Source organism: Prunus avium, chromosome 2, assembly GCF_965620075.1.
Source record: "Prunus avium chromosome 2, drPruAviu1.hap1.1, whole genome shotgun sequence".
Classification (NCBI taxonomy): Eukaryota; Viridiplantae; Streptophyta; class Magnoliopsida; order Rosales; family Rosaceae; genus Prunus; species Prunus avium.
The window spans coordinates 24,383,719-24,398,828 of NC_142285.1; the positions used below are offsets into that span (position 1 = coordinate 24,383,719).

Here is a 15,110-nt window from a genome sequence, read left to right on the forward strand (position 1 = left end):
TAATCAAATTTCTCGGTATGCAATTCGTAGGTTCCTTTTTGCAAGGTGGTGGGTTGACTCAACTTCTCTGAGTTGACTTGTGAATTAAATCTTTCTATTTAATTCTTCCTATTAGTGAATGTTAATTTATGATTGAACCTTTCAGGACTTCCACAAACCATGGTTGACGCCTAGCAGCGTATCATGGTTATCCGAGCATTGCTTCATTAGCATTAATTTTGGCCTACTGAAGCCCAATTTCCATTCTGAATTGTTGGTCTAAAGATTGTTGCAAATCTTTTGCAAGTTCTTTAAGGGCGCTTGTCTTTGATTCAAATTGTTGCCGCATTTCATGAGCTCGCTTTGCCGCTTCTTCAGCTTTCTTATCTGCCTTTTCAACATCAACCTTTGTACCATTCATATCAACAAGCTCACTATTAAGTTCTGTTAGCTGCAAACTCATGGTTTTTATGGTAGCGAAGCACTGCTCATATTGGATGATCAAGGCATTCATGAAGGCAACGTTCTTGGAAAATGAAGTAGCCAACTCAAAAATGTGTTGGGTAGTTGTTTCAAATTCTTGAAACTCATCCTATCTTGATTCAAGAGTATTGATCATAGGCCGCAAGAGACCAAGTGCCCCCAAAATATGATCATGGTGGGCTAGTAGGTCTATAGGTGATTTGGAAGAAGAAATTCTATCAAAGATGTCTTGCATTTCCTCGGCAATGAACCTTCGCCTATGTGGGGCCTCACTTGGACCAAGAATGAGGTGAATGAAGTTTTTCACATAAGGTGAAGAGGGCAAACATTCTACCAGTGGCAAGGGGCAATCATCTTTAACAATATCACCTGTCTCATTTGGCTTATTGCTCACATCAGGAGCACCAATTGCATCATTTGGATCATTCCCCACATCAAGAGCAACGATTGCATCATTTGGTTCATTGCTCACATCTTGAGCATCATCTACTTCACTTGGGAAGTTCGTGGTACTTCCCTGTTCTGATGGCCCTTCATTCATGGGGAATACCAACTCTTCGATAAGAGTAGCAGCAACCGCATAGGAAGAACTGACTCCGTCGTCAACTGGATTGTCAAGATTCTGGCTTCGAATTCACTTCGGACTATTGTTGTTGTCACTACACGAAGAAGGACGTTTGTTGGAGGCCTCTTTTTGACAACCTATAGGGTCTTGATTCTCCAGCCTAACGACAAAAATGTTGTCATGCCTTTCAAGGCATTTGCTGGAAGGCAAGAAAATTCTAGCTACTGATAATCCCATATATAGTGCTAATAATTCCATCCACCATTTGCAATACCACCAAGTACAAACTCCGATGCAAGTAGTGCGTGGGATATAAAATCCAGCTGTGCTATCCCTTCTAAGTAAAGGGATTTGTGCTCTGGCTAAATCCTCCATGCCACACTTATGCCTGTCACGAACACTAAATGAAAGCTTGTTCGAAGGGACACCTTAATCAAAACCAAATTGGCGAGCAAATCTATTCAGATAATATGGCTCCAACCAAAGATTGTTGTTCACTCTCACAGGCAAAAGCGCTAAACATGTGCAAACTAGAAATTCAAATTTTTTGTTTGATAGATCTTTTGTGTCAACAAAGGAACGACCTTCGTCTTCAATAAATGTGGTTGGGCGATAAATCAAATCCTTGTCGCTACGGAATATAATACTAGCATGATTAAGTCTAAAATCTTTCGGCTTGACACCTGGGTATCTCACCAAAAAAAAGGGTAGTCTTTTACAAATCCCTTATCAATTTCTAGTACATACAAGCCTGGAATATGTTAGCCTAACCAACCGATAACATAATGAATTGAGAGAGAAGCACTTGACAAGCCGGGACCTTTTGAATGAATGGCAATTTCTCCAAGACCATGGGAAATATATCCCAAAATAGTTGGTGCAAGTGAAACTTTGACCCCTTGTGCCATCAAACATGCCATGGAAAAAGTTTCGGGTCTAATGTTACGATCCACGGAAGGTAACACAAATTTGCTCAACCAAAATGCCAAGAATGCAGCCAACCTTCCTTCATTTGAAATACGTAAAGTGATTTCTAGAGCCCTTAAAGTTTGATCTTGAGGTTTTCGCTTGCCATATCCAAAACTCAACTTCGTTGGAAATTATTTTCTTATCAATTCAAATGGTAGCTCGACAGTCTTAGTTGTCTTTAGAGGGATACATGGTAGAAAAACCCTACTCCCAGTAGATTATGCAGTTAGAATTTCGGCATCAGTGAGATTTTCATATGACCACCACATAATAATATTATACCATTACACAATCCAAATTTTGGGTCAATATTTTTTAGAAGCATGATTGGAACACCTCTTCAAAGTTTACTTATGTGGTGGCAACCCACAAGTGCAGATTGACGCTTTTTATGCTTGCACATATTTCAACATTAATGTGGCAATTATACCTCAACAACAACCAAGGATTATATGGAATAACCCAATTGTTATCAACTACTATATTTCTTTGTCAACTATTATATTTCCTCTCCTTCGATAAACTGAATATGAATTATTCCCTTGAAGAGTGGCTGCAACAAATGATTTGGGGTACTTTCTTTTACAACTTCCATTTTTCATACAAGGAGATTTTTGGTTTTGAATTCCACATGGACCATGAATCATATGTTTTAATACCACATTGTAAAGTTGAGGCTCTTCATTTTCGTTCAGTATTTCAACTTTAACAATTTGATCATAATAATCTGGGATATTGAACTTATCATTTTTATCCAACACAACTAACATATACACATGTGGAAGACCCCATTTTTGAAACTCAATAACATATGCATAAGCAACAACATTGCCTAATACCCATTTTCCATTGATATCTTCTTTTAGTTCCTCCAATTTTGCATGAAATACTCTAGTGAGTAAGTGGGGACAATCTTGCGACATTTGTTCAGGGAGTAATTTTCTCTTAATTTCTTCCCAAATTGGGTTGCATGTCATTGTAATGAAAAGATCTAACATGCCAAATCTTTGATATTGTAGTGGGTCATAGAATCCAATACAATCTTGGACGTTCCAAAGTCTTCCACTAATTGTCTCAATAATAATATATTTCTTCCATTTTGATTCACCATATCATCCCCTCCTATTATGATTGTAGCAACTTGGAATGCCAATGAAAATTGTATTGACGTCAATCAGAAGGTTGCTCTTTTATAATGAGCCTGCATCTTGGCAAATCTTGGAGTTGTCCAAGACTTCTAAATGTATGCATAAAAGGATTGTGTTGATTCAAAATTTGTTGTATCTTCTCACCCACAGTTCTATCTAAAACTTCACTTTGAGTAATTCGGTTTTCAACTTCATGCTTGGTGTCGTATATGTAAGCCTATAGAAATCGTGGTGTAGTACCTTCATTGGGTAAAAGTTCACCAATCTTATGATATATTGCACTTTGCGCAAGAAATGTATAAATCCCACGTCCACCAATATTTATTCTTTCATCAACATGTACACCCATTGAAGTAAATGAAAAACATTGTGATAGACCCAAATGTTTTTTCTGAAGAGTCTGCCCTTGGTTGTTTGGTCAGAGAAAAGAGCCAACATTTTTGGTGGATATTGTATATGAGGTAGAACAATTTTTCCACTTGAGCAGCACATATTAAATGTCTCTATGGGAATAATCGCGCATTGCACGTCGAACATGTGGTTGAAATAGGTAATTAACATATAAGGACTAGGGCTGTCAATGGGTTAGATCTTGATCTGAATCCAATCCGAATCCGATGCAATTAATAGGAGACGGATCTAATGGTAGGATCTGATGACCCGATTATGTACCAAATCCGTTAACCCATTAAGTTAATAGGACGGATCTGAATTTAGCCTAATCTGATCTGATTATATATATCACATTATACATTTATATAAATATAATATATAACACATCATACCAAAAAAAAAAAAAAAGGTAAGAGATTGTCTATCACATGTGTTAGTTTTGTTTTGAAAGAAGCTAAAGGATATTGAAAGAAACATTAATGTTAGTATATTGAAAGAAGCTAAAATGGTTTTTCTTAAAGAAACATTAATATTAGTATTGAAAGAAGCTAAAGTGACCCAAATTGCGGAGCCTTTGTCTACTCATTTCTTGAATTGTTATAGAGGTGAAAGATTCTCCTTCAAATTCTCCAAAGAAACGAAAATTAACATTTAAGGTATGGTAAGACTTTGTTAACTTTAAAAGGTCAGATGGTAGTGAACTTGCAAGGTGTAACCATTGTCGTAAGCAATTTGTGGGAGATAATATTAAAGGAATTAACCACTTAAAGAAGCATTTGTTTAGATGTCCAAAGATAAAAAGTAAAGACGTCAGTCAACAAATGTTAGCTATAGCAAAAAAATACTTTAGGCTCCTCTGCTATGGTTAAAAATCATAAGTTTGATCAAGAGAAAAGTAGAATGGATTTTGCTAGGATGGTTATTAAGCACAATTATCCATTCAATATGGCTGAGCAAGAATACTGTGAGATATTTTGGAATGGTCTTCAACCAATGTTTAAACTTGTGTCAAGAAATACAGTAAGGTTTGATGTTTTTCAGGTTCACAAAACAGAGAACGAGAGGTTGTATAAGTACTTTGAGGAATTTTCTGGTAGGATTACTCTTACTACTGATCTTTGGATTGCTAATCATCAAGATATTAGATATATTTACTTGACATCTCATTTTATTAATGATAATTGGGAATTGGAAAAAAAGATAATTGCTTACAAATGTATTGAATATTCTCACGATGTAGAAACGTTGTTTAGATACATTATTGATTTGATTTTGGATTGGAAACTAGAAAAGAAATTATTTTTCATGATTATTGAAAACATATAACACAACACGCACTCTCCGCACGTTGTGGAACGTTTACTTCCACAACATGTAACTTACGCACGTTGTTAATAACGTGTTGTCGTAGGGTATTTTTCTTGTAGTGTGATAGAACCTGACTTTTAAATTGTTGATGCACAAAAATGGTTCAGCACTTTTGAGCCCAACTTAGTGATATATGGGTCTTCGGTATGCTTTGGGCCTTGGTGGAGTGATCGATCTGTAAGATAAGAACGCTCAGTGAGACCTTAGACACCAGCGTGGTACCGACCAAAGGCTCTTCGATGTTTAAGTAAGTACGGAGTGAATAGTAATCTGGACAGAGTAATGGCTATGTTCGCCAAAAGTTCCAGTTACCTGCATTTTGGGACTTGTACCCCTTTTGTAAGTCTTGGGAGGTGTGCAAGTTGTGTAGAATTTCGATGTGGTACTGTAGACAATTACTATGGGTGCTCCATGTGTCCAGCGGGTGTTTGGGGTTTGGTCTACCGTTCGGCAGTCTGGGGTGCTAAATGCTACCTCACCGATTCCCTTTTAAGTCCATGTGTCGCTCCTTTATTGGTCTATCAATTGTCATATAAACAGGTAGGTTTTACGAAGTTAAAATTTTATGAATCTCGCTTTGATTTTTCAAGCCCGCATAGGTTTTTTCACTATAGTAAACTAATATATGTTTGAAAATAGGTGTTGCACATTGTTGATATACAACAACATGCAAGGGTGAGTTGTTAAACCATCGCCGAAATACCATTTTGACAATGTGCATTTAGTGCATGATGTTAAAAGCATATAACACAACACGCACTCTCCGCACTTTGTGGAACGTTTACTTCCACAACACATAACTTACGCATATTGTTAATAACGTGTTGTCGTAGGGTATTTTTCTTGTAGTGTGATAGAACCTGGCTTCTGAATTGCTGAGCCTGCTATCCATCCGAGCCAGATCTTCTTTAACCTTTTTTGCCCGAAGTAGTCTTTGCTCTTGAGTCTTCTCCTCTTAATCAAGTTGGAATTGAATCTTCCAAAGTGAGGCAGATGCCTGGAGAAGATAATTAAATTCTCTCAACCTTCCCAGCAATGAATCCAAGCTTGCAACAACTTTTTCCAAAGTAGTCCTTAGTCTTGAATAAAATTGACCAAGAACCTGCAATGTTGGGGAGACGTTTCTAGGCGCATCTTCACCAGTCCGCATATTTAAAGGAGCCAACATCCAATTATCCACAATGGATCTTGCTTCCTCCTTTGAGACATCTTCCATTTGAGGCTTCTCTTGGAATACTTCAAGAACGCTATCTTTCTCCTCTACAATCGGGCAAGAAGATGCTTGTGTAAGGATTGAAAGAGGGCTATCCTGAACCAAGTTTTCTGAATTCTGAACTTAGAGTGCATTAAAGTTCACAACAGCCTCAAGGACCTACATAAACAAAAAGAATAAGTTAATAACCAAGTTCATCTTGATAGATGGTAAAACTGAAGGATTCATCTTACCTTAGGGGCAAGCACAATGATCTCTTCAGCTCTACCCTCCTCAGTTGTTGAGCCAGATGGACTAGTTACCAAGGCTCTATTTATCCTCCACATATCGATAGTGGGGTATAGACTTCGCTCATCTAACTCCTCCTGAATTTAGAAGAGGGAGAGGAGCCCTGGTGTAATGTAGCTCGTAGCTGATCAATTGGCTAGCTTTTTTCTCCAAATATCTCGGCCCAAGGACGCAAGATTGATTGGTGAAGTTGATGCGATCTTTACAGACCTGAAATCAGGGAGAGAAATTAGAGAATCTGAGGATCAGATTGTCCATCTCAGTAAGAATGGTATCTATCTTTATGCCCGATATGTAAAGGGGTCGTTTGGGGTTGTCTGAAGAAGAGGAAGAAGTGGAAGAATCAATGTCAGGTTCAGCTTTTTCCACAGGTTTCTTCTGAGTTTTATTCCGAACGGGTTTCTGAATAGCCTTCTTGGGAGCCATTTGGAAAGATTTATAATAAAGATTTTGAGAAAAACAGTTAGGGTTTCGCTCTCAGGTTTTTTTTCCCTTTTTCGAACTGGTTTAAACGCTCTAGATAGTCCTTGTATTTTTTCAGGTCTTTATATTTTAAAGACGAAAAACAAGAACAAAAGGTTAAAATAAAGTTTATCAATCTTATTGTAATGTTTTTTGGGAAGCAATCGATGAAAACTTAACTCAGGGAATTAAGTTGGGTTACTGAAAGTTATACGAGATCAACCATCAACCATATTTGTCTTGTTCCACAATTCATGTGGTCATGAAAATATGCGCAACTGAATGGATTGTCGTCAAAGTCACATTAGGTTGATATTATGTCAGATGATGTTCCTCTAATCCTGTAGGTCATGGCGCATTTGACCTCATTTTCTTGGGTCGTGACACATTTGACCCCATGTTGTTGGGTCGTGACGCATCCCAACCCATGTTGTTAGGTGGTGGACATTCGAACCCGCATTGAGTTAATGTGCTTCCAAACTTGCGTTGAGACATTCGAGCACGTGTATAAAGAAAACGAACGCCTCAATTGCCATTTAAACGCCACTCCTGCATTCGCTAAATAAAAAAACACATTTGTGGGTAAAGGTCGTGAAAAATGTCATTTTACCATATAAACGTGCACTTTATTCGACAAACGCAAAAATTGTGTTTGGAAGGTAAAAAACACATTCAAATGGTAAATTACTAAATGAACGCCTTCATTACCATATAAACATTACCCTTGCGTTCGTTGAGTAAAGAGACACGTTTGTGGGTAAGGATAGTGAAAAAGGCAATGGAAGCGTTTGTTGGTAAAAGTAGTGAGAAATACTATGTTAGCATTGAAACAGTTCCATTACTCCGTGAATGCGAGGGTGGTGTTTAGAAGGTAAAAGTCACATTTAAATAGTAAGTACCATATAAACGACATGGTTACCATGCTCTCGTTTGTGAGGTACATAGTTTTCTTAGTGAATGTAAGATGGTTTATTCATTGAGTAAACAGTAATTCGTGGAGTAAATGTCATAAGAGAGTGACACCGAATATCATGTAAATTACAGCCAAAAAAACTTTTGAGTCATTAAACTACACTTCTAATATTACTTTTGATATGATTAAGAACACGCATATAAAAGAATTTACCATGATGTTAAAAGCATATAACACTTTGGAAACTGGAAAAGATAATTGCTTACAATGTGTCAATGATGCGATGGTTAGAAAATTGAAAAGTTGGCTATGTGACAATTCTTCAATATCATTGCAAGGTGAGTTATTTCATGTGCATTGTAGTGCTCATATTCTTAACCTAATTCTTAACCTAATTCGAACAAAAAAATTGTACAAGATGGGTTAAAAGTGTGTTGAAATGATAATTTTTATTAAATAAATAAATAAGGTACAAGAGAAAAAAGGGGATGGTTGCCTGCGTGGAAATTTATTAAAAGTGAATGACAACAATAGTAATTCATTCAACGTGTGTTTAAAAGGAATAAAAGATCTTTTGATACAATGGTTGTACTTAGAGCGTTTGTATCAAACACTAAGGCGAAGGAGTGATAGTTCACTCAACCTCAAACTCCTCAAGACTCAGGGCCTTAGAAAAGAGAGGGAGAGAAGAAAGCAGCCGCAGGAAAAGAAAAAAAAAAACAAGTACGCTAGAGAAAGCAAGAGCCATCTTAAGGTAAAATCATAGTTCTATGACACAGTTTTGTTGTTTGTTCAAAGCTCTAGGTTTCGATCAACCCAAGGGTTCCTAGTTATGATGACTTCTATCATCATAAAAAAAAGAGTTAGGGATCTCTTTAAGGCATGGCGCTGCTCAAGTATTTCTGAGGATACATTCTGTATCCAACTATTGATCAATCCATCAAGATTCTTGGATTTTTCAGAGAATTAATTAGAGTTGAAGCTTTTGGTTAGGGAAGTAAGAAAGAACTACGTGTGGCTTGATCCCTCGGTAAGGGTACATAGGCAACCTAGGTTAACCTAGGTGCAACTGCAAAAATAAATTGTTGAATTATGCTTTGAATTGGTTTAGTTGAAATCCGTTGTAATTGGGCAAATTTTGGATTACCGTTACTTCTCATTTATAACAAGGTGAATGTCAGTGTTTTGATTGTGTTGTACGGGCCTGAGTTCCATTGGAATCACTGTTGAATTGTGTATGGATGAAATTCTTGTTTGTTGAATGATTGTGGATATGAGTTTCATTTTGTACAGGTGAAAATTTGGGGAAACGAGTGAATTACAGGGAAAACTCCGCCGAATTTTCGGCAGAAGTCGAACCTTAAAAGAATTTTGAGTCTTAATTAGAAGGGCAATTTGGTCAAGTGTGCCCAGGTGTTGGACACGCACGGGGTTCAGCTCAGATTCCAAAGTGGAATTTGGGTCGGGTCCTGTCAAAAAGAGTAGCTCATTATTCATCCAGAAGCTATGTACACAATACACTCTATAGATATGCCAAAATCATCACAAGCTCTAGATTTCAGGTTCGGTACCTGCAAAAACTGTTAGGGGGTGAGCAAAACTACAGCTCAGTACGTAGGGACATAAACCTTTTTACAGGAAATTGATATAATTAAGGGCTGGTTTGGGGTTGCTTAACTTAAAAAATAAGCAGCTTTAAAAAAAAGTTTTGGAGATTTGGGTGTTTGGTAAAACAAAAATAAGTTGCTTATTTAATAAGTTGCTGTCATTCAAAGCTGAAAAACAGAAGCAGGTGGGGAGCTGCTTCTGAAAACTGCTGCGAGGAGAAGCATGCGGAGGTTTAAATGAAAATTTCAAATTGCCCATATTGCCCTTATTTGTTTCACACAATTACATGCTATATCCTCATCATCCCGAGTTCGAACCTCCCAAGTGTCGTTCCTTTTTGATTTTCTGGATTGCTTGCCTCATCCTCTCTCTGCAACTTCCTCCCCTTCCTCAATCCGTCAAAGCTACCATCTCAACCCAAAACCTCACCAACCCACCTCCCTATTTTACAGACCCAGAATATCTTCTTTCCCTCCAACTAAAAAAAACCCCAAGCGTCATCGCCAAACCCAAATACCAACTTTTAAAAAAAAAAACAAGGTCTGGGAAGGATGAAGTAAAGAGAAAGGAGGAGAAGAGGAAGAAAAAAAGGGGGGGAGGGGGCCTGGGAAGGTAGAAGAAAAGAGGAAGAATTAAAAAAAACATGGGAATGGAAGAAGTCTTGGAAGGAAGAAGAAAAGAGAAAGGAGGAGAAGAGGAAAGGAAAAAAGGGCGAGAGGTGGGGGGCCTGGGAAGGAAGAGGAAAAGAGGAAGAAAAGAAAACACTGGGAAGGGAAGAAGAATAAAGAAATGAAGTGAAGAGGAAGAAACAAATAAAAATGAGAAAAAGGCAAAAAGAAAGGTGTCGGCTGCTTTTGAGTTTTTAAATTTTTATTTATTTATTAGTTAACTTAAATCATACATTTTTTTTTAAAAGTCATTATTTGTTTCATTGAGTTTTTTTTTTTCTTTTTGTGTGGGAAAAGTGTAAATTATAATTAAGATTCTTTTAAAAAAAAATTGTATGTGTATTGAACTTCCTTGTGTTTTACAAAAAAATAAATAAATAAATAACACTTTTGTATTATGCCCTTTTTGGTCATTATACACTCTCACAGCACTTCTAAAAAAAAGTTTACCAAACGCTATGACACTGCTTTTTTTACTCACAGCACTTTTACAAATACGAATTACCAAACACCTAGCTGCTTCACTTCACAGCTGTTTATTCTCACAGCACAGCAGAAGCATTTTTTTAAAAAGCACAGCAATACCAAACTAAGCCTAAATTAAGTGACATACAATCACACAGCCAAATATCACATTATTAATAATAATACATGAATGTTCTTCATCTATTCCTGTTAATTCATAAAACTGGACAAGCAGACCCGCACGTCCCACACCATGCTTATATCACTTGGTCCCGAATGCCCATTTATATGAACTAACCCCCATCTCAATCATCCCATAAATCCCCTTTTGTTAGTCATCTTGTCTAACTCCCTGTCGCCAATCCCGAATCACCCAATGAAAACCATGTGCACTGTGGGATCCCTGAGACCTGTGGTACCTGCCAAGAGTTAGACTTAAAAGACTATTTCCATTACCCTCTTTTCCATCATTATTTTCTCAATCCAACAACTCCAATCAATTTCCATGACATGATATAATTATGCCTTTCACATATCCCATATATCTCACAACAATGTAACCATTTAAAATATCACCAATGTATATACAATTATGCCAACATTGTTCAAATAGTTAAGAATACGTAAACACTCAATACAAGGAACGTCAACCAAACTGTGATATCAAGAACATCCATTATAATATCACACATAATATAGAGCTCACGAAATTTAATTAGATCAATTCCCGTAAAGGCCCCCAAGAAACCCCTACCTTGACATCAAAGCTTTTGCTAGAAATGTAAGCTGTTTTCCAACTTTCCACAGCATTCACAAACTCAGTCTCTCACTCTTTTTCTTAACAATTCTACTTCTCTTTCTACCTCTATTTCTCTCTCGCTTTATTTGTTCTTCCATGCACTCCCATGCATGTCGTTAATCAAAGGAAATGGATCCTATTTATAGTAGCTAAAAGGCAGCAACTAGTTGATTTTAATTGGTGAAGGGATATGTGACTTAACAGATAAGGCTTTTGCTCCAAGTTTCACCAGCTCATGCTTACAAAAGGATTAGTCATCATAAATAATGACACTTGTAAAGCAAAGTAAAATAGTTAATTGCAAACAATAAAATTCAGCCCAAATGACTTGCATGTCAAATATCAAGTAAGGAAAAACTGCCACATGTTATTTAAAAGATATAATAAACATTTAACTCTATCTAAAATCCATTCCTCCTAATCTTTTAGATTTTTATCAATAAACATTCTCATGTAAGAGGTGTTGCATAAGCAATAAGATTATTATTATTATTTATTATTTTATCTATATATATATATATATATATATATATATATATTATAAAAATGCAAGTGTTTACATTAATGAATTAACTCATAGTTCAAAATGAACATCAAATAAGGGTACATCCATTATTCATACAAACAAATTATCAATTAGTTACAAACAATCAAATGGTTTGTATAATAATAATCTAATACAAAGAAGGAGCAAGAAAGATGATTTTCTCTATTCAATGTTTTCATTGTTCTTCTTTGAGCTACTTGTTGCTTTATTAGATAAAAAAATATAATTAGCAAACAAACAAAGTAATGTAAAGTTAAGTGAATGTGGGCGTATACCCGTACCTAGTAATGGATAGATCGTTGGAAGAGAATCTTGCAACATGAGATTAGGAGCAACATCAAAATGGCGGTAATTTAAATGCTATTTGGACACACAACATTGACACACTTAGTTGACACCCGATGATGTGTCAATGTATCATTCGCTGAACAGAAAACGAGGAGAAAAGAAGAGCAAATGATACATTGACACATCAGCGGGTGTCACTAAGTGTGTCAATGTTGTGTGTCCAAATAGCATTACTCATAAATAATATATAAGCAATTGGAAACATTTTTGTTTGGGTTGTGAAGAGTAGGCAAAGCACTAAAGAAGAAGCAAAGTTTGTCAAACAATATAAATCGAAATACTAAAAGACTCATTTTACAAATTGATATGAAACCATTTCCTTTGGGTTGTTTTTAACTTGAAGGCCTTCGTATAATTGTTTCAGTCAGTTTGCATTGTCCTATTATCTTTGTCATTCTTTTTAGGATAAACTACTTAAAACCCCCTAAACTATCATTTTCAAGTTCATACCCAATTTTAGAGACATTTACATGTACATTCTCAAACTCTTGGAAACCCTACAAATTGCCCCCTTCGTTAGCTAAACTGTTAGTAAGTCTGTTAAGTGCTTACATGGAAACTTTAGGTCCCACTTTTATGTTTATGTACAGTCCATGTAGACAAAATAATATTTAAAAATTTAAAAATTCATTTAAAAGATTAGAATAATAATAATAAGCCTAATATCTATAGGAAAAAAAACAGCAGCAACCCCCAATGCTACCACTTTCTCTCTCTCCCACTCCCACTACACAACCACCATCTTTCCCAATCAACTTGCACCAACCTCTCCCACCCTGCATAAATATTCAAATCTCTCTCATTTACCCATTTTTTTAATTCATAACCTTCATATTTTGGTAAATATCCAAAGGTTCAAGGGCTAAAATTTTGAAGACTGAAAGAGACCTTTCAATCTGAAAAGAAAAAAAAAACATAACAAAAAGACCATTCAAGCTTTCGGCGTTGTTAAGGTTGACATTTCTTCGGTGAACCCAGTCACCACCTTGATCCTAATCTATCTATCTATATATATATATATATATATATATATATATATATATATATATATATCTCTCTCTCTCTCTCTTGCATCTAGACTTGGTGGGGTTCGGTGTCGCCATTCCAATGACCAAAGAACTTGGCGACAAAGACCTTTGGCTTTGGTGGTTGGATCTGCGATTGCAATTGGGGTTGGGTCTTTGATAGATCTGGAGTTTTGGACTCGCCGCATTTGTGTCGGATCTATGTTGTACAGGGGTTGGTTTGGACTGGAGGAGCGAGGGAGGGGAGGGAGATTTGGGGTAACGATGGGGTGTGGGCTTCGATGGTGGTTGGAAGGATGTTACAATCGCCGCTGGATGGAGGTGGCAGCTGTAATTGGGTAGCTGGGGTGTCCAAAAAAAACAAAGTTCTTGCATTCTTTCACAGAGAGAGAGAGAGAGAGAGAGAGAGAGAGAGAGAGAGAGAGAGAGAGAGAGAGAGAGAGAGAGAGACTACGGTTCTGGTGGGGAAGCATTGAGGGGCTGGGTGTTTTGGCAACGGTGTTGGATCTAGTACAGTAGTAAGTTCGGTTGAGGGGTTGGGAGGAGGAGAGGGACAATGATTTTTCTTTTTCTTTTCATTTTAAATAAAAATTATTTATTTAATATAATTTTACTTGTTTTGTATAATAGTTTATTAGTTTTTTGTCCATGTGGAACCCCACGCCAATTAAAAAATAGATCCCACAAATGCCACATCAGCATTTAACAGATTAACTAACAGTTTGATTAACGGAGGGGGTAAATATTAGGGTTTCTGAGAGTTTGAGAATGTACTTGTAAATGTCTCTAAAATTAGGTATGAACTTGAAAAATGACCCTATAGTTTAGGGGGTTTTGTTTGTCCTTCTTTTTATATTCAAAACCCTAAGCCCATTTTTTTAGTCACTTTGCATGAGAACCAACACCATTCTAAATTAAATCATATGAAAAAACAAAAATCCAAAAACAGCCTGTAAGTCAAGCAGAAAGTATAAACAGCCACGAAGGTATATAACAAATTTCCCAATTTCAACCAAATAAGAATGGACATGAGATCCATAATAAATTAACACAAACACCGCATAATTTTGAAGATAAAACTCGTAGTTTTCAACAAATAGGTACTAACTAAGAAGAAAAGAACATTACAAATATGAAAATGAATAAATACCTATAGGTAATACCCAAATGTATACATGAAAATTATAATTCAATCACCACCGCTTTGTTGATGTGCAAAAATTGTGGTATAGGTGTTCACTACGAAAATGAAAATTCAAATACAGTAACAAATGAAAGAAACTCAATAATAATAAAAAAAGATGAAAACAAAGATAACTATGATTTCGATTGTGCAAGAGAAAAGTACTCTAAATCTATTTGAAACTGAACTGCATCCCACTTTAAAGAACAACAAACATTATATGAGACATACCAATGCAACATGCAATCGTCAAGTTGTCAATGAACTGAAATGTGATATAGATGCAGGTCCAATATCCCCAAAATGCAAGTACTTCAAATTGTAGTCTCAAACATTACATATATTATATTGATTCTCATCCCAAAATCCTACTAGAGCAGCAAACAAACATTACAACAACAAAGAAATCAGTACCAAAAAAAAAAAGAAAAAAAGAAAGAGTATAAGAAATAGAGAGACAATCATCAATCATACATTTCAAGCGAAGAATAGTTAGAAAATTTGGGTGAACGACGACTTCTCGTATTTGGATTTCATACTCAATTGCAGCGAATAGTGCATAAGCTCTACTAAGGTTTCAATTAAGCAAGAAAAAAGTACAGTAAATCTATTTGAAACTGAAAAGAACAGAAAACAAATTATCCATGCATATAATATAAGAATTAGAAAAAAAAACACATCAACGA

General features: G+C 36.1%; 1 pseudogene; it reads right to left on the reverse strand.

Moving 5' to 3' along the window:
* Nucleotides 1-2,475: 2,475 nt before the first annotated feature.
* Nucleotides 2,476-3,680, reverse strand: LOC148296692 (uncharacterized; annotated as a pseudogene).
* Between the last annotated feature and the right edge of the window lie 11,430 nt (nucleotides 3,681-15,110).